The sequence below is a fragment of the Mustela nivalis genome (assembly GCF_964662115.1).
Source record: "Mustela nivalis genome assembly, chromosome: 11".
Lineage (NCBI taxonomy): Eukaryota > Metazoa > Chordata > Mammalia > Carnivora > Mustelidae > Mustela > Mustela nivalis.
Window position 1 is genome coordinate 39,782,331 of NC_139030.1, and position 20,531 is coordinate 39,802,861.

Sequence of the window (20,531 nt, forward strand, 5' to 3'; positions counted from 1 at the left end):
GGCTAAAGCAGTTCTTAGAGATATGTAAAATACTAACTATACTAGAAGACAAGAATGGCCTCATATACAATATAAAAATTTTCACCTTACCAAATTAGAAAAAGAGTGACAAACTCAAAATAGGTGGAAAGAAGAAAGTAAAATAATGGACAGAAATAATTAAAATACAAAACAGAAAGAAATTGAGAAAACTGATACAACCTAAAATTCACCCTTTGAAAAGGTTAGTAAATTTAACCAACCTCTAGCCAGACTGATGAAAGGGAGAGAGGAAACACAAATTACTGATAACAGGAATGAAAGAGGGAAGACTATACAACCTACAGATATTAAAAGGACAATAAGGGAATATTATGCACAACCACATGCCAATAAACTATAAAATTGAGATGGAATGGACAAATCCTTGAAAGATAAAAACTATAAGAGCTTACTGAATTAAAAATAGATAACCCACCAGAGCCTTACATCTATTAGAGAATTGAACCTGTAGTTTAAAAATGTTCCCTTTCAGCCTTTTTAGCCTTTTCAGATTCTCTTACAGGAGGCAGACTGCCAGCAAGGAAGGAGCAGATGGTTGCTGATAGGGCAACAAACAATATGTGCCATATCTCCCCCACAATACAGTCAATACCAAATCTCCCTTAAATCTGTCCTCTGCCTCTCAAAGTGCCCACCTGCCTGTACTGTGATATCTACATTTAGGAAAATCAAAGAGAAAGGAAGGAAATTATTGCTCTCTTCTCAAGCCCCATGTGGAATATTATGATCTACCTTTTCTACTTATATTAGAGTTCTCTCTTCTACCTCTGCTCAATTTGTTGGGTATACTGGCTTGCCCTTTGGTTGTAACTTCTACAATTATCTTCCATGCACTGCCATGTAATTGTTAGTATGCCATCTGTGAAATCCAAATTCAGATCATATCCTCACTCCTTAACCTTTAGTTCTGTCACTCTGGGTTAATTACACTCTCGTTCTAGATTTCTAACATATAAATAAATATGGTCAGTACTGTTAATATCATAGAGTTATGAAGATTAAATGCCTTAATACATATGAACCACTTTGACTAGGAAGTACTCAATTCACATTAGCTATCAGTACTATTATTACTATTACTATTATTTTCCCTGATTAAGGGGCAAACATCCATGGCGATTTTGTGAGACCAAAGAAAAGACGATGGTTAATACAACTTAAATTATTTTTGAAGACAGTTAGGTAGTTAGTTGGCTAACTAACAAAGAAATTGCCTTTATTCTTATGATTCTTTCTAATTTTCCAAGACACTTTGCATACTTTTCTATTAAGTACCATTAAAAAAACACTGCATTCTCTTTTTAGCTGCCGGTAAGACATTTCTAACATAACAGGGAGTAATGTCCTCACCACCGGCCGACAGCATTCTTAACTGAGGAGTGTATTTTATGACTTCTTTATGGCGCTCTCTGAAAATTAACAAGGTGACTACATTAAAACGTTTATTAGTGTGTTTATGTTTTGGCACTCCTGTTAGACTTTTATTGAATTTCCAAGAGGGATAGCCATTGGGAGAAAAGTTCCACATAAACAGATAATGTAAGTGGCAAAGGAAACTGATATGAATTCTAATAGAATGCAGATGTCCTGAGCACTGTGACATGATTATAAAATGTTAGAGTCCAGGGATTTCTCAGATTACTAAATTTTAGAGTTGGATCATACCTATGATATTGTTTTGGTTTATTCCTCATTTTGCAGGTATGGAAAGAAACCAAAACAAAGAGAAGTTCAGTAACCTATTCCAAGTCAGATCTCAAAACAAGTTCGCAGGCCTTTTGACACACCAATTTTCTTTCCCCAATGCCAGTTTTCTGATCTTGTTGATTTTCCTTCTCTGAATTATAGTTCCTAAGCTTGCAGTTGAATTTACTTGTCCATCGCTTAAACAGAGTTTCATTCAGAAGTGTTTCCATTCATCATTAAAATAGATTGAGACTTAATCCAAATATTATTTTATTTAAATTATTTTGCATTTACCTAACAAATCGCCCTTCCTCTCAAAGCTCAGAATTCCCAGTACTTATAAGATATTTAATAGACTGCCTCTAAAATTTATTAGTTTATAACTAAGGCATCAATAAGTCTCAACAATTATCTCAAGAAGAGCTGGAAGGGGCACCTGGATGGGTCAATAGGTTAAGCATTGACTCTTAATGTCATGGTCTCAAGGTTGTGGGATCAAGCCCTATGTCAGGCTCCTCACTTAGCGGGGAATCTGTTTGAGATCTGCTCTCTCCCTCTGCCCCTCCCCACTGCACTCACTCACTCTCTCTCTCGCTCTCTCTCTCAGAAATAAGTCTATAAATCTTTAAAAATAAAAAAGAGCTTGTCTGGTGGTGGGTATTAAGGAGGGCACATATTACATGAAGCACTGGGTGTGGTGCGTAAACACCACTGAATCTTGAAACACTGAAAAAACAAAATCTTTTAAAAAAGATAAAAAATAGAGCTGGAAATTTTATTTCTCAAAGAGCTTGAGTTCAATTACTCTGATTTCAATGGCCAGGGTAGCCAGGATGGGTCACTCACACCTCTTAATCTATTTAATGCCATAAATGCAATTTATACATGGTTAACACTGAGACAAGCCATTCAGTCTGGAAAATCTTCACTAGATATTTTAGGAAACTCCACCTCTTCATAGGGTTACACTACTAGAGATTGAAGACTTCTCAAAAATGTGTAGAATATGCCTACTCAGAAAACAAAACTGATAAATTTAACTAAGTAACAGGAAACAAAACAGTATCATACTTAATGTTGACACGTAAAAATTATTTATTCACATATGGAGCACACTGTGGCTTAAGGCCTAAAATTAAGGTCTGTTATTATGTCCTGCCCTGACATCAGGTAAAATTAGAAAAGCCCTCAGATGGCCTAGGTGCAGGTTCCCCTCTCCACTCTGCCCTAAGAATATGTTCCTCTACCCAAACAACTCTCCTTATCAAACAAACCAGGTACAGCTTTTGTTTCTACTTGAGTAGCAGTCTCAGTTCTCTGCCAGCCAGCAGAATATTCAAACAAGCTAACCACGCCCTCCTTTGGTAACCAGGAGAGCACGCACCATATTGGCGCTTTGAAACCTGCTTACCACAGCTCCCGATTATTAACCCTGTTCCCAAAGACAACCCTCATGTGGCCCTGCACAGTATACTGTAACCTCCTCCAGGCTGTGAGTACATGTGACTAATACATTTTGTGGTTCTCGGCTGTCTAGTGTTGGGTGTCATGTGCTCAACCTTTACTATAATTTTAGGATAAGAATTCCTCACCAATGGGGTGAATAAGGGGTGACTCAAACACACACAAAAATGATTCTGTTTTGTGGGCCAACTCATTAGCTGAAAGCAGAAACCCCAATGGGCAGGTTCTGTTCCATACTATCTGCATTACATATTCAAACACCCTTGGCCCATGCACTCCCTTTAATGTATATAACGACTAAAATTACAAGACAAACATTTTATAATTCCCATCTTTGTTCCTGTGGGTGGCTAGCTGTTTTCCATTTCAGACAATAGAATGAATCAAAGAAATGAATAAAATGCTGAAAAGGACTACATAAAAGAAAGTGACAGGTGTTAAACATCCTATTGGATGTTCTTCATTATCATCTAAAAAAGGACAGATTATCATTTTTAATTTAATGTAAGGAAAAGAATAGTAAATGATTCCACATGGATTTTTAATACTATGATAATATCAGAATGATAAAATCATTTTTATAAAACATAGGAGATTTACAGGTTAAAATGATAGACTTAAAACAGATTTATATCCCTTGTGCCTCCTGAGGATTCATTGAAATGATAGTAAAGGAATAAATATAGTATAAACTGAAAATAGCAAAAAGATTGAGAAATGGGGCCATGAGAACAGAAGTGATTTTAATGAATTTCTAAAGTGAATGACTGCATACTAACCACGAAGACAGAACAGAAGTTAGTCTAGAAAATGAGCCACAGTCTAGAAAATAACCTGAAGAATGTGAGAATTCAGAATCTACAAGTTTATAGAGAGATCCTGAGGGCAGGAATGAGCAATAAGGCAAAAAGTGGGAGTATTATTTTGTATCTGAAAAGAGAATATGACTTCATATCTACCTACCCTTAATCTTAAAGGGCATGATATAATTGGCAACAAAGTGTTAAGAATTATACCTCTGATACAGTTGTGTCTATGTAGTTTAAATCAATCCTTCAAGAGATGTGATAAGCACCTTCAGTCTAAAAACTCAAATTTCTTTTAATCTCAAAGAAGTTTTTAGCATTTTGGGGGAATATTTTATCTTCCAGTGGATATTGGTCATCTATAGTTGCTTAAAATCTAAAAATACCAAACTTGCAATTTTCCACAGTGTAACTTCCACCTTCCTAGTTAGAAGTCAGATACTAGGAAGAGGGAAATGACCTTCTGGCAGCCATGGTGGTAGAGATGTCACATTGGTGAGACATAGCAGGATGGAGAATCTTATGCCTCCAGCCTTAAGTAGTGATGCCAGTGTCATTTGTACTGTGGAATCCCCTTTGTGCTTAAGCATCTTTTTTATTATTCATTCATTTATTTATTTATTTATTTATTTATTTATTTATTTATTTATTTTGGCTAACTTCAATGTTTGGTCCTTAGTCCTAAGTGGCAGAGGTGCCCAGTGGTTAGGGCAGTCTTGCTTTTACTACAGAAGCCCTGAAGTTTTTCTGAGCCATTATCTTCTATTCCCAAAGTTCCACAAGCTTGCTCTCCAGCCATATTGTGGATATTCTACCAAATACATTTTAATAAATTCACTTATTTCTTCAACTAAACAGGGCACATTCTGTTGTTTGCAAGAACAATCTAACCAACATATGTCTCCTACTGTTCCATTTTTCTTTATGAACATCTTACCATTGACTTACTTAGAAATCTTACCATTGACTTATATCTTCTAGAGCATTCATGTCTTTTATCAATATAACCACAACTTTCTTTATAATTTTATATTATGTTAAGTTGTACTATATTTCTTCCAATCTTCCAGAAAAGAATCTTAGTTGTCATTTTGATTTTTAATTCTTCTGTTACTATTTAATCTTCTAAAATCTTATTTTGAATTTTTCTAAAAGCCCTTTCATCATAGTTCCTTAAAGTACATCTATACTCAAAGTGTAGTGATCTAATTCTCTCATTACTTTTGTGTCCTGTAGAGAAATTTCTCTTGCTGTTGGTTTACTTTCCCTGCTCTAAGTTCATGTGTTTTCTTCTATGGAGTGTAATTGCTCTTTGCCTAGTCATGAGAGTGAATATGGAATTCTTCAGCATCCGGACCCTTCATCTGTTACAATCCCTCTGAGAGATAGTAAATGACACACTGAGAGTTCTCCAGTGGACCAGCAGCAAAAGCACTGGCAAGCTAGACCCTCACCACTGAACTATATATATTATGGACAGGAATCCCATCTAACTTTTCAGTACCTGTGGCAAGGAAGCCTATTACTAGATTTACACTGGAGTGTTGTATCTTTGGGGACAGGTAGTATCATGCAGCATTTACATGCAATCAGAACATAGAAGCAATACTCTCAACTGGATGGAATCTTCCTAGACTCTCCCAAACTGTCATCTCTTTTACCTAGAACTTTAGGTCTCAGATATATTCTTGTCATATACTGAGACTAGGCACTTTTTCTTATCTTTGGAAAATTCAGAACACACCATTTTTCAGTGGTATTGATATGTATTTTTCAGTGATTTCTAAATCCTTTCACACATTTTACGCAGTCTTTAAAGCTACAAAATCAATTGTGGGTGTCATTTTGCTTGGTCAGATACATTATTTAATTGCTTGATTAAACACTGACTAGGTTTTTATTCTTTTTTTTTTTTTTAATTTTTTATTTTTTACAAACATATATTTTTATCCCCAGGGGTACAGGTCTGTGAATCACCAGGTTTATACACTTCACAGCACTCACCAAAGCACATACCCTCCCCAATGTCCATAATCCCACCCCCTTCTCCCAAACCCCCTCCCCCCAGCAACCCTCAGTTTGTTTTGTGAGATCAAGAGTCACTTATGGTTTGTCTCCCTCCCAATCCCATCTTGTTTCATTTATTCTTCTCCTACCCACTTAAGCCTCCATGTTGCATCACCACTTCCTCATATCAGGGAGATCATATGATAGTTGTCTTTCTCTGCTTGACTTATTTCGCTAAGCATGATACGCTCTAGTTCCATCCATGTTGTCGCAAATGGCAAGATTTCATTTCTTTTGATGGTTTTTATTCTTATTCAGAAGAAAAAGAATGTAAAGTTCTCACCTATTAAAAAATATAACTTGACACATTTCACTCTTTTAATAAGTGAAGTTATTAATGTAAATGTTTAGGAAAATTAACCTTAACTATGGTCAACCTTAGGTCTGATAAAAACACACCGTTTTAGTCAATTTTGTTAAATGTTCATTTTCTTTATAAATAAATTTTTTATTTAGAAATTTTCTTTATAAATAAATTTTCTTTTTAAATGTACATTTTATGTCCACTTTCCAGTGGGCTTAGGGATTTAAATATGAAGTATATAGTTACATATTAAGGTGTCTCAGATTAAAATGATGTCTATCCACTTATTGGTTAGATAATTAACAGGCAGGTACTGATTCTAGTAATAAAGTAGAGAAACTAACCTGTGGAGAATTTATTTTCTTTTATTTTTTTATTTATTTTTATTTATTTATTTTTTTAAAAGATTTTATTTATTTATTTGACAGAGATAGAGATCACAAGTAGGCAGAGAGGCAGGCAGAGAGAGAGGAGGAAGCAGGCTCCCCATGGAGCAGAGAGCCTGATGCAGGGCTCGATCCCAGGAGCCTGGGATCATGACCTGTGCCGAAAGCAGAGGCTTTAACCCCCTGAGCCACCCAGGCACCCCTATTTTCTTTTAAATTAAAAATCCAAAGAACTTCTAGATAGCAAATAGGTCAAAGAAGTATCAAGAGAAATTCTAAAATATTTTTGAACTCAATAAAAACAAAAATGCAACTCATCAAAATGCAGTGAAAGCAGGGCATAGAAGGAAATATATATCATTAAATGCTTATTTTAGAAAATAAGAAAGATCTGAAATCAATAATCTAACCTCCCACATTAGGAAGTTAGAGAAAGAACAGTCTGACAAACAAAGAAATTAATAATAAAAAACAGAACAGAAATCAATGAAATTTAAGCAGGAACATAGTAGAGAAAATCAAGGAAAAGAACATCCCATTCTCTGAGAAGATCAATAAGAGTGATCGACATGTATTCAGGCTAACCATGAATGAAAGAGAGAAGACATATTCTAATATCAAAAATGAAGAAGGAATTATTATTATTGATACAACAGACAATGAAAGGATAATAAAGGAATACTCTGAACAACAGTAAGCCCACAAATTTATAATTTAGATTAAAAGGACCATTTCCATGAAAGATAAACATTACCAAAGCTCACAGAAAGAATAAAAGACTCTCTCTTTCCATATATGCATGTATATGATATTGAATCAATAATACTTTCCAAAATAGAAAGCATTAGATTTTATAATTCTTAAGTTGATGGCTTTACTAGTAAATCTTACTAAACATTAAAGGAAGAATCATATACATTTTACACAAACTCTTGTTTTAGAGAAAACACTGTGTTCCTTATTCTATAAGGCCAGCTTTATCCAAAGCCAGAAAGACAAGAGAAGAAAACTACAAACCAATATCTCTCATGAATATAAATGCAAAAATTCTCAACAAAATACTAGGCAAATTGAATTTAACAATGTACAGAATTATACATCATGAACAATTGGAATTTATTCCAGTTATTCAAGTCAACTTTGGGAGTCAATTAATACAAACTACCACAACAGCAGGCTAAAGAAAAAAAATCATATGATCATATCAATTTAGGAGGAGGAAAAGTATTTGACAAAATCAGTGCCCATTGATGGTAAAAACTCTCATCAAGCTAGAAATGCAGAGGGACTTCCTCAACTTCATAATATCTACAAGAACTACAGCTAAAAGAGTATTTAATGGTAAGAAATTGGATTTCCCCCCTAAGATCAAGAGCAAATGCCCTCTCTCAGCATTCCTATGCAACATCATACTGGAAGTCCTAAATAGTGCAGTAAGAAAAGGAAATAACAGGCATACAGATTGGAAAGGAAGAAACAAAACTGTCTTTGTTTGCAAATAACATGGATGTATTTATAGAAAATCCCAAAGAAGTGACAAAAGCAAAACGAAACCAAAACACCCTGAAATAAATAAGTGATAGGTGAAATAAATAGGTGAAATAAGTGAAATAAATAAGTTTCAGTATACAAAGTTAATACACAAAAGTCAATTGCTCTCCTATATATAAGCAATGAACAACTGGAATATGAAATTAAAAATGCCTGATCATGTATAACTCACAAAACAATTAAATAGGAATAAATCAAATAGGTATAAATCTAACAAAATACACATAGGATCACCTGTACCCCTGGGGATAAAAATATATGTTTATAAAAAATATAAAAAAATAAAAATTATATGAAAATGTTAAAAAAATACACATAGGATCTATATTTAGAAAAGTGTAAAAGTGATGAAATAAATCAAAGAAGATATAAAGAAATGGAGAGGAATTCTACGTTTATCTATTGCAAAAGATTCAATATTGTTAAGATGCCAGTTTTTTTCAACTTCATCTACAGATTCAATACAACCAAGCAAAATTACAGCAAAGTTATTTTGTGGATATTGAAGAAATAATTCTCAAATTTATATGAGAAGGCAAAACTCCAAAATATCCAATACAAAACTGGCAAAGAATATAGTTGGAAGAACTAATATAAACAGATTTAAAGACATATTACACAGCTATAATAATCATGAATGTGTGGTACTGGTGAAAGAATTGGCAGATAGAGCAATGCAACAGAATATAGAGCTCAGAAATAAACCCAAATGTATATAATCAATTGAACTTTGACAAAGAAACAAAGGTAATTCAATGAAGAAAGACTAGTCTCTTCAATAAACAGTGCTGGAACAACTGAATATCGAGATGCAGGAAAATGAATCCAGACACAGATCTTTCACAATTCAAAATGGATCACTTAAATATACAACACAATAATATAAAACTTCCTGAAGATAACAAAGAATAAATCCTATACTTATTTTAGTTTTTAGATACAATACCAAAAACATATCTATGAAAGCTAAAAATTAATAAATTAAACTTTATTAAAGTTAAAAACTTCTGTTCCACAAATTACACTGTTAAATGAATCAAAACATGAGCCAGATTGAGGGAAAAAAATTTTCAAAACATATATCTGATAAAAGACTTCTATCCAAAATATACAAAGTACTCTTGAAACTCAGCAGTAAGAAACAAGCTAATTAAAAATTGAGCAAAAAATCTGAACAGAAACCTCATGAAGGTGAAAAAAAAAGTGCATATGTAAGGATACTCATCATTATTTGTCATTAGTGAATTGCAAAGTAAAGTGACAATGACATATACAGCTATTGTAATAGCTAAAATTCAAGTTCTGATAATAAATGCTGGTGAGGAAACTCTCATTCATTGTTGGTGGGAACACAAAATTCTATAGCCACTTTGGGAGGCAGTTTCATTTTCTGCTATATAGCTAAACATAGTCTCATATGATCCAGTAAACAGGCTTCTAGGTATTTAACCAACTGATATAAAAACCTATGTTCACACAAAAACCTGCATGTTTTTAGCAGCTTTAGTCACAATAGCCAAATTTGAAAGCAACCAAGATGTCTTCAAATAGATGAATTAACAGACTGATACATGCATACAATGGAGATAAAAAGATTTTTTTTTAATTTCTCTAAAATTTCTAGAATTACTAGAATTTCTCTAAAAGTCATGAAAACACATTGAGGAATCTTAAATGAATATTGCTGTATTGAAAATGCCACATACCCTATGATTCCAATTACATCACATCCTGAAAAAGGCAAAACAATAGCAATAATAAAAAGATAAGTAGTTGCCAGCGGTCAGGGCTAAATAGTTGGAGCACAGAGGATTTTTTGACAGGTAGTGAAATTATTCTGCATGATATTTGCATTTGGGATACATGACCCAATGTATTTGCGAAAACCCACTGATTTCATAGCATTAAAAGAGAACCTTAATGTATTAAATTTTTCAAAAAATCATGTAGACACTTGGCAGCTCCTAAAATGGAATGCAAAGTATAACAAAACAATCTAACTGTATGATAAATGTATGAAGTTATCTCACAGAAGAGGGTAAGGGGAAAGGTGCTAACCTAAGTAACTATGGAAACGAATGGAGTCTATAATACTAAAGGTAAAAGAAACTATACATAAGAGTTATATTCTAGTTGAGAAAGATGTTCCCCATGTGAACTCAGGTTAGGAATTCTGATACCACTATGTACATACACTAGAACTGATGGTTTCCAAAAGGTAGCTGACAGCAGGAGCCACACTTCCCGCTGTTAGAAGGTTATCAATGAACAAAAAGAGGCTAGAATGATCTACGTGATAATGGGTTTTGAGTTGGAGACATTCATATGACTTTAATATGGATACAGATGGCTTCATATAGAAATTTATAGATACGTGTATATACACAGGTTAGTATACATTCATATATTTTGCTCTACCAGTTGAAAGAGTCAGAAGCAAATACACTTCGGCAGCAGCCAGCTCACCTAGTACCCAGATCTTGGTTCTAATACACTTCTTTAATAAAATGAACCAGCGTTACTACAAGAAATGATTGATTCTAGGGACGCCTGGGTGGCTCAGTTGGTTAAGCAGCTGCCTTCAGCTCAGGTCATGATCCCAGCGTCCTGGGATCGAGTCCCACATCGGGCTCCTTGCTCGGCAGGGAGCCTGCTTCTCCCTCTGCCTTGCCTTCCACTCTGTCTGCCTGTGCTCGCTCTCACTCTCTCTCTCTCTGACAAATAAATAAATAAAATCTTTAAAAAAAAAAAGAAATGATTGATTCTAGAAATGGGGCAGGAAATATAGAAATCGTGGCTACAGCATAAAGAAGTGCTTTAAAAAATTCACAATAATGGTAGTATGGCAAAGAAATACAAGAATCAACTGCAAGAGCTCTCAATGTTCGAGGATAGAACTGTTTTAAAACAAAAGAAATAGAGCAGCATAGCTGATTACCTTGGGTATAAAATTAATATGTGTCTCTATAAATGTATCAATAAATAAGCAGGGGAGAATAGACAAATCTCCCATGAAGAACTCCAAATAATTTATGTACATACTCCACTTTCAAGTAGATGGAGCATAGTCCCCATCCTTAATGTGGGCTATGTGGAGTGGTTCCTTCTATGCAGTATAAAAATGGATGAAAAGAATAACTTCATAGTAAAGAATCCTAAAAAACACTACCTCATCCAGGTTATCAAGGTCAACATCAACAGTGATAAGTTATGTTGACAGTATGTACCTTTGATGTGATGTGATGAAAATGGCACTTCATCTTTGTGGTCTTCTTCTCAAAATATGTAACTCCCGTCAATCATGACTAGAACATCAGGTAATTCCCAAATGAGGGATATTCTACATAAATATCTGACAAGGACTCCTCAAAGCTGTCAGTCATCAAAAACAAGGAAAATCTGAAAATTGTCATCTCCAAGTAGGAGATGGTTCAAAGGAAACTGCTCACTCAGCTGCAGTCAGGAAGCTGGGAATCAGGAAGACAGTGCTCCTCACGTCTGCTTTTTGTATCAGGATGGGGCTGCTGGAAGTCTGGCTCCTCAGTCTAGTCCTGCACCAAGAAAATGCATGACCTGCCCAGGCCCTCCCTTTCCCCACTTCACTCTGCTGTGCATTCAAATCTCTCACGAGTGCATTTGATTGAATGAACTCAAATTACATCTGGAGCTTCTTCTCCAAAGGAAGTCTGAGAAATGTATTTTTAAGCTTTTCAGTCTCTGCCATACAGAAAGCACATTAAGGAAGGTAGAATAAACACTGAGTTGGTCAATCTAGCTTATCCACCATGTATGACATTAGATGACTGTAATGTGAGAAATGCATTTGAGGGGCTATTATTAACTGACTTCTTGCTGGAGGCATATTTTCCTCTAGAATTTAGCAATGATGTATCTGTACAGACCCTGTGCCCAATATATCACTCAGAAACCCAAACAAACCCCTCTGAAGTTGTTATAACATCACAGTCATTTTGCATTTGTTCTCCTAAAACATACCGTAGTGTCTGCATCCAAAATGCAATTTTTTTTCATTCAATTTTTCCCTGAATTTCATATAATTTCTTTTTAGATTCCTTGACAGGTGTACATATTCACATACATACACATATACCTACACTATCACAAACACACTCAATTCAGCTTTCAGCAATATAAGGAAGGTTCCCATAAATCACAAATATCTATTAATTATGAAGATGACTTTGTCTAAATTCACAACTTTAATATTTGCCCTTCCACATAAAACATATTCCCCCTTGGAATAAAATATTAGTTTAGCACTGGCTATTTATCCCATTACCAAATATCCCCAAAGGCTAGCCTCTTACTTGAGCTCTCACTTCCCAGCATAGACTTCTTTATCACCAATATCTTGTCTTTTCCATAGGAGAGGACAAATTATTAAATTTCTATTCCATTAAATGACAAATTAAATTTCTCTGAGAAAAATACCAAAGGGAATATAAAAATTAGTCTGGCTATACTTTTACAGAGTGGTATCTTATAATCACATTGGAGGAAAAAAAATACTCTATTAAGATATACAAGCAGAAATTATTAGAGGAAAACCAATAGAATTCGTTGCTGAGGCAGATTAGAAAAGATGACTGCTCTAGTCAGAGGAATTATTGTTGAATGAGGTATGAATGAGCTGTTAAACCAGCAACACAAAAAGTCCTTGTGGAATCCTGTCAGCCATGTCACTCCACTCCTGCCACGTGTGTAAAGACAGATGAAATGCAAGAAACTGCCAGAGGTTTCTGAACGGCTACAGAGCATTTCAAAGAGCCTCTCAATTACAGATGGTACCCATGAAAACACACAATTCTGAAATAAAATCTCACTTACTATGTTTTTAATTCATTCTTTAAATTCATTCTAAATAATACATTCTATAGTAGAAACTCCTCTACCAAGAATTTCTTTAAATTGATTGGAAATAACAATAAAGAAGAGATCTGAGGGCAATATTAAAAAAAAAAAAACTAAAATAACCTTCTCTTCCCAGTCTATAAAATTTCTCAGATAAATTTTTGAAATGAGGTGTTCATCATTCAGAAAGAGTGCCAAGAAATGGTGGTTTAAGAGGACCCTAAATTTAACATTCTTACACTTGAATTGCTACTATATCAAGAAAAGAATGTTCCACATTGAATTTACTAGCACACATCAATTTATTCATGAAACATCTATTCTCCTATAAAACATACTTCATTTTATCTTCACTTTTGTACACCACACTTGAACACAGGAATTCTTCATGAATGACTTCAAGAAAAAAAAAAGGAATAAACAAATATTTACACCATCAGATTTTCACAACCATTTAACTGTACACAAATTTTATGAATAGAATCAGAAAAGGAGAGGATAAGAGATTTTTGTCAAAGAAAGTTACACTTAAGTCAGAAGTTATATTTATTTTCCCTTACACATTAAGTTTAAAAGAATTATCTTATAATAAGATTAATGCAATTTTTTTCCTTTTGCTTTGCCTCCAAGTAGCCAAGGTGGAGCTATATAATATGCATGTACCCTGTTCAAAGCTGGTATCAAAATAGCACAATAGTAACAAGCAAATGATAATATTCATACTTCACTGTTCTACTAAACACTTTTACAACATAGTGTGCTAACAAACTATAACCCTATCTTATTTTTCCATATTTTCATTATCAATTAACTAACAACAATTTTAAAATAGGTAAATAGCAAAAGTTTACCAAAAGTTTTGTAAGGGCCTATTTAGCCAGAACAGCCCCACCTTGGTTGAACAGCCATTTTGTTGTTTATAAAGTAAAACTTAAACTGACCCTGTCCCCCTAGCCCCAGGGGAACTTACTTCAAAGCAAGTCTGGGAAACCAGTCCCAGGTAACAAAGCCCAAATACAAGGGTGGGTCAGGTCAGGTGGAGATAACGGCCAGAATGCAGGGATGAGTCGGGTCAGGTGGAGACATCCAGTCAGTAAAGCGAGAATACTGTCTCCCTAGCTACCAAGCAGTGTGGGCCCCACATTTTGGGTATCTTTTGGGCACTTTTGGGTGCCAATTCTGACTAAGGTGATAGGCTAGTTCAAATGGCTACTATTAGGTGAACTGTAATTCAATTGGCCACCCATGTGTGACCTAGCATGACTGTGCAGCTTTCTCTGTGTGTTACAGTCTCATTCGCCACCTGTGTGTGGCCAGGCCCAATCACATGGCCTTTGCTCTATAAAAGTTAGTCTGTGGGGCAGGGAGGGGTCACCCTCTCTGTAAGGGGCAGCCCTGGCCAGTCTGTTTGATGGTGGGTTTGATTCTTGATGCTTGGTACAAAATAAAGCTTTGCTTGACCTTCACTTTGTATCAGTCTCCCTCCTTTGACCATGGACCCATTACTGGGGGACCCAACAATGGGGACTCAACGGTTTAACAAAATTATTTTGGCCACGTACAGGTCAAAGAACCCAGCATCTATTAAGTATTTACTGTGTACCTGGCAAATTGACTGGAGCACTCACATTCATTATTTTAATCTTCTCTGCAGCTCCCTAAAGGACCTATCAATACCCACCTTTATACAAAAGGAATCGCAGACACTAGGCATTTCTTTTTGGAAGTCACTTGTTTTTGAGAAGTTTTTCATGTTATAATTTGAATTATTAATTTGGGTCACTAAAATTAAGCATAAAAAGTGACATGGATATTCATAAAAATATAATCTCCCAAATTTCCCCCAAATTAATTCCACATCCATCATCTCAAGTTAATTCATATCCACCTTTCAAGAAATTTACATCCACCATCTCATCATTTTGATTAAGTATTTCCCTAAGTACTAAACAAGTACCATGGGAAATTCTGCTTAAGCTAGTTAAAAAATACAAAGTTTAACTGGAAAATGAATCTCAAAGGAAGACTGTCTTCAAATTGTCCTCAGTGACCTTTGTAATGCAAACAAATAAAAGGAAGATGAGGAGGAGCCTATGGATTACTGAGGAATTGAGATATCTCTCCCTTTCTTTGGGAAAGAAACACTCAATTAATGCCAACAATAAATAATATGGATCCGTATTTTTCTGTTTCACTTTAGCCTGGGTGACCCCTTTGAACATTCATAAAAGAAAGGGCAGCTAGCTATCCCTGAAGATGTTTTTAATTATGCTCAAATCTCTATCCCAGCAGACTCCATCATATCAAAACTCATTATTACACATATTATTACTGCCAATGCCAGTCAGCTTCTCACAAACTGTCAGCTGTGTTGCAAGAATCAGGGATAATTCTGGGTGTTCATCCTATATTCCCCAATAAGGATGTACTATAAAATATTATTCAGTAATACTCTTGTTACTCCTATTAAGAATATTCAAAGCTATAGGGAAAAAGGATCAGTAGAAGAAGTCAAATGAAAGAATCTACAAGCACTTTACATTCGAGTGGGGCAAGTATGACAATGGCTTCTAATACTAGAAAAGTTGCAGTCTAAAGTATATTCCAAACTTGATGTAACGTTACCTTTGATAATGGCTACTGATTCTTTTGGCAGGGCTAGTTCATGTAGCCAAATTCTCTGCTTGAAGAACAAGGTGGGTTAAAGCCTCTGCCTTCGGCTCAGGTCATGGTCCCAAGGTCCTGGGATCGAGCCCTGCATTGGGCTCTCTGCTCTGCAGGGAGCCAGCTTCCTCCTCTCTCTCTGCCTGCCTCTCTGCCTACTTGTGATCTTTGTCTGTCAAATAAATAAATAAAGTCTTTAAAAGAAAAAAAAAAGAAAAAGCCTAGGAGGCTAGAGTACTCTAACATAGAAATCCAAATAGATCCTAATGTAGTATCAGATATAACAATGCTTTATTTTTCCCCCTAATCCTGGATCTCACTTGGGTGAACATAGGATTAGTAGAGTATATTCAGCAGGTTTAGGCTTTAGAAACCTGGAGTCCTAGGATATGAAAAAGTTCAATTTCCTTGTCCGTTGAACACACATGGATACAGGAATATTTGGACTTTGAGGGAAAAATAACATATTTTAAAGATTTCTGAGAAATGGAACTGAGGTAAATTCAAAACCAACAACGTATGTGGATATCAGACAGTGTCATACAGCAAAGGCAAATGAGCAATTCTTATCAAAATTTTTTTAAATCACAGTAAGGCAAATGTCTCAGGAGTTGCACTGTAATCAGATAATACTGTAGCTTTAATACTTAAAGTAATAGAGTTACTTATTCATGTTTTTTAAGTATCAGGTTCTTTCAGGTAATGATAATGGCTAGTTACCTGTGTTCATTTATACAACCAAACTTCTCACAGAAATTTTCATAAAAATACTGAAAGTGATATAAAGTCATAATGGTAGAGAAGCAAAATTAGCAATAAAAATTGTAGCTAAACACTGGGAGGAAATTTCCCTTATAAAAGTGCATAGTTGAACAGATTGAGAGATGATCAATGCCCAGAGCTAAGCTGTGTGAAAAGCTATCCATTCATCACAAGCGGCCAGTGAGAACTTAAATGTGACTATTCCAAATGGAAACATAAAGGAAGTGTAAAATACACATCAGATGTGAAGTCTTTGAATAAAAATGTGAAATATCTCATGTGTAATTTTTATATCAGTTGTATGTTTAAATGATATTTTAAAATATTGGGCTGACTCTAATATCTCTCTTGCTTTCATTTAGGTTTTTTTTTTTAATGTGGTTACTAGGAAATATCAAATTACATTACGTGACTGCCACATTTCTAATGGTGTTGGTCTACACATTTGAACCAGCAACATGGCTAGAGAGGATTATATAAGAGAGAGTTTCCACTCTCTTCCCAGGAACCCTAATGACAAAGAAGTAGGGCCAGAACCACTGACCTACTATATAAGATATATTTTCTAAAGAGTTAGAATTGGTTCTTCCTTCTATGTCTTTGGCATCTATCATAATTTTATTCGTACCTCCATTAATGAAGCCTCATCGCCTAGCAATGCAACATGGCCAAGAGTAAAAGGCACAGGTTGTAATAAAGGACAACCTGGAATATTGCTGATAATAGCTAAGGACAGAAAGAGGAAAAGTGTGGGAACATTCAGTGTTCATGAGGGACAGGAATGTCCTTCCAGAATATTATTAAGGAATAAAGCCACCTATTCACATTAAAAAGAATAGGTAATCAAAGAACAAGTAAACTTTCTGTATGTCAAAGGAATAGTAAATAAAAGACTTTATAAAATAGAAATTTCACTAGTGACTGTGTATCAACTTTTGCTTCAGTATGTACTCTAAAAAAAAGAATCTGACAGCACAGAGATATACAGTAAAGCCAATCAAATTAATATCTTGTCCAGAGGCATATTGGGCTTGGCTAGATCTTTTCCAATTCAAGAAGACTATGGAAAGATTTATAACATGAAGCAAGGAAATCAATCTACTTAAGATTAGAGGAAAAGCATGTCTATGAATGTAGAAGAAAATGTGATTCCATCTAGTTTCACAGACTCTATGAAACATAAGATAAACTAACATGACAAGAAAGAACATTAGCTAAGACAAAAATAGAGTTGGCAGATATAAGAAAATAATGCAGAGAAATGAAAACAAAATAGCAAAATTAAAATATATATTGAAATCAATGGACCACAGAATCGACACTAAAGTAATAGAAACAAAATATAGAATATAAGCTGTTCACTGCTGATCAACAAGCTAAGCTAAACCTATCAGAATCGCCTGGATTGCTGCTGGTGCTGGTGCTGCTGCTGCTTTCTTCTTCTTCTTCTTCTTCTTCTTCTTCTTCTTCTTCTTCTTCTTCTCCTCCTCCTCCTCCTCCTCCTTCTCTTCCTCCTCCTCCTCCTTCTTCTTCTTCTTCTTTTTGAGAGAGTGACTGTGCAGCTGGAGGGAAGGGGGGCCGGGGGGGAGGAGGGGGTAGGAGAAGGAGGAGTGAGGGAGGGAATCCCAAGCAGGCTCCATGTCCAGCACTGAGCCCAATGTGAAGCTTGATCTCACGACCCTGAGATCATGACTTGAACCGAAATAAAAAGTTGTAGGTTTAACCAACTGAGCCAACCAGGCATCCTAAGAGTGTTTTTTGAATATATAGATGTGGAATCCTAACCTTCAGAGTCTGACTCAATTGATATAACACTGTATTTATATATTTAACATCTCAAAAATACTGTATTTTAAAAAGTTCTCAGGTGATTACAATATACACACCATTGTGGGAATGACTAATGTGGCAAACCAGAGGAGTTAAATGCCAAGGAGAGGCAAGAATAAAGATGAGAAAAATAACAAATATGGAAAACAGAGAATGGAATGGAGAGAATGGAAAGAGAAATTAGCAATTATAAGCTTCTTAAGGGAAGAAAGAAAAAGAGAGTAGAGATATTTTAAGAGCCTTAAAAATAAAAAGTTAAGTATATATCTGTAGACTGGAATGGATTATAGAAGTCTATGAAAAATGAGTAGAAACAGAAACACATTCCTGCATAGATCTTGATGAAACTATTGATTGTCAAGGATAAAAAAACAAATATTACAAATTTGAGAAAGAAAAAAAGTTACTTGGGGTTAATTTCAAAGAGTAAGAAATCAGGCCTTTTCAAACTTCTTATCTTTAAGATATAATAATTTTATATTGTATATAAATTAACAATATAAAATAAATTTTGTATTGTATTTAAATTAATTGACATTATATAATGTTGAGATATAAAAATTTTAATAATATTGTGCTTATATTTCTGGTCAGCTTAAATTCATTTACATTACTTGCCATAAAAAGTCTCTTGATTAATATAATAGGAGACAATAAGGAGGAGAGTAAAATGTGATGGGCAATAATCTTAAAATGTGTATTGTTAAATCCAAATAAACAATGTTAGATTCTATGGGAATGTGTAGTGTACGTGATAAAGTTTCTTAAAATAGAAGAAATCTACTTTAGTGGAAATCCTAACATCCACGTGGTACTAAAATTTCTAAACTAGGATTTGGGGCGTGGGGGGGCTAGGCCAAAAGTAAAAGTTTTTTTGTTTTGTTTTTTTCTTTTTTTTAAGATTTTATTTATTTATTTGACACAGAGAATGAGATCACAAGTAGGCAGAGAGGCAAGCATAGAGAGAGTAGGGGATGCAGGCTCCCCACCGAGCAGAGAGCCTGATGCAGGGCTAGATCCCAGGACCCTGAGATCAGGACCTGAGACAAAGGCAGAGGTTAACCCAATGAGCCACCAAGGCACCCCCAGAAATAAAAGTTTTTAAAAAAGATTCTATCTGGAAACTTGAAGTGGATGTTAGGAAAAGTGAGAAATGAAAAGTATAGTAAAGTTTATACCTTATGGAGAAAGGAAAATTAGAAGCAGGAGAATATAATATTTGGGAGATAAATAACTGGTAACTCATTTTAATATATGGATATATAATATATAGGTTTGATTGTAAGGGATAAAAAAAGAGAAGATAACTATTAATAAAACTGAAAATCATAGAAAAATTCCTAAATTTATAAAGTTGAAAAAGGAATAATAACTTGATCAAATCAATACTAATAAAGAAAGGGAAGATAAAAGTTTAAATAGAACAAAAAAGTAGAACTTCAAAATACGAATGCAGAAAATTCTGAAGACAATATTAGCAAATAATAACCAACAGCGTATCAAAAGAAGTAGAGAATAGAAGATTCATTCAATATAAGAAAATAAACAATGAATCTTGGAACACTGAAAAAAAATAAATTAAATTAAAAATAAAAGAAAATATATCACCATATTCATTACAGCAAAAAATGTAAAACAGAAAAATCATATTATATTAATAGATGCTGAGAAGGCACTTGACAATATTCAACAGACGCTTCTTAAAAAAAACTCTAAGTAGGAATAGAAACAGTCTATTTAAATATAAATAAATCCACTCATTAAAGTTCAACAGCAAATATCACATTAAAAGATAAAACACTAAAATGATTTTATTTATAATTTGAAACTCAGCAGAGATGTTCACTGCTGTCATTATTTTTCAGTTTTATTTTGGAGGTTCTGGCATATTCAATTTTAAAAAGAAATATCTTATATAAATATTTTAGAAGAAATAAACTGCCATTTGCTGATAATGCACTTATATGCTGGATACAACAAAGAGATTCTCATTTAAAAATTATAAAATTTTATAGAAGAGATTTGTAATGTGGAAGGAAAAGAGATAGATATACAAAACTCAATAGCTTTACACTAGAGTATGCATCTATATCAAAA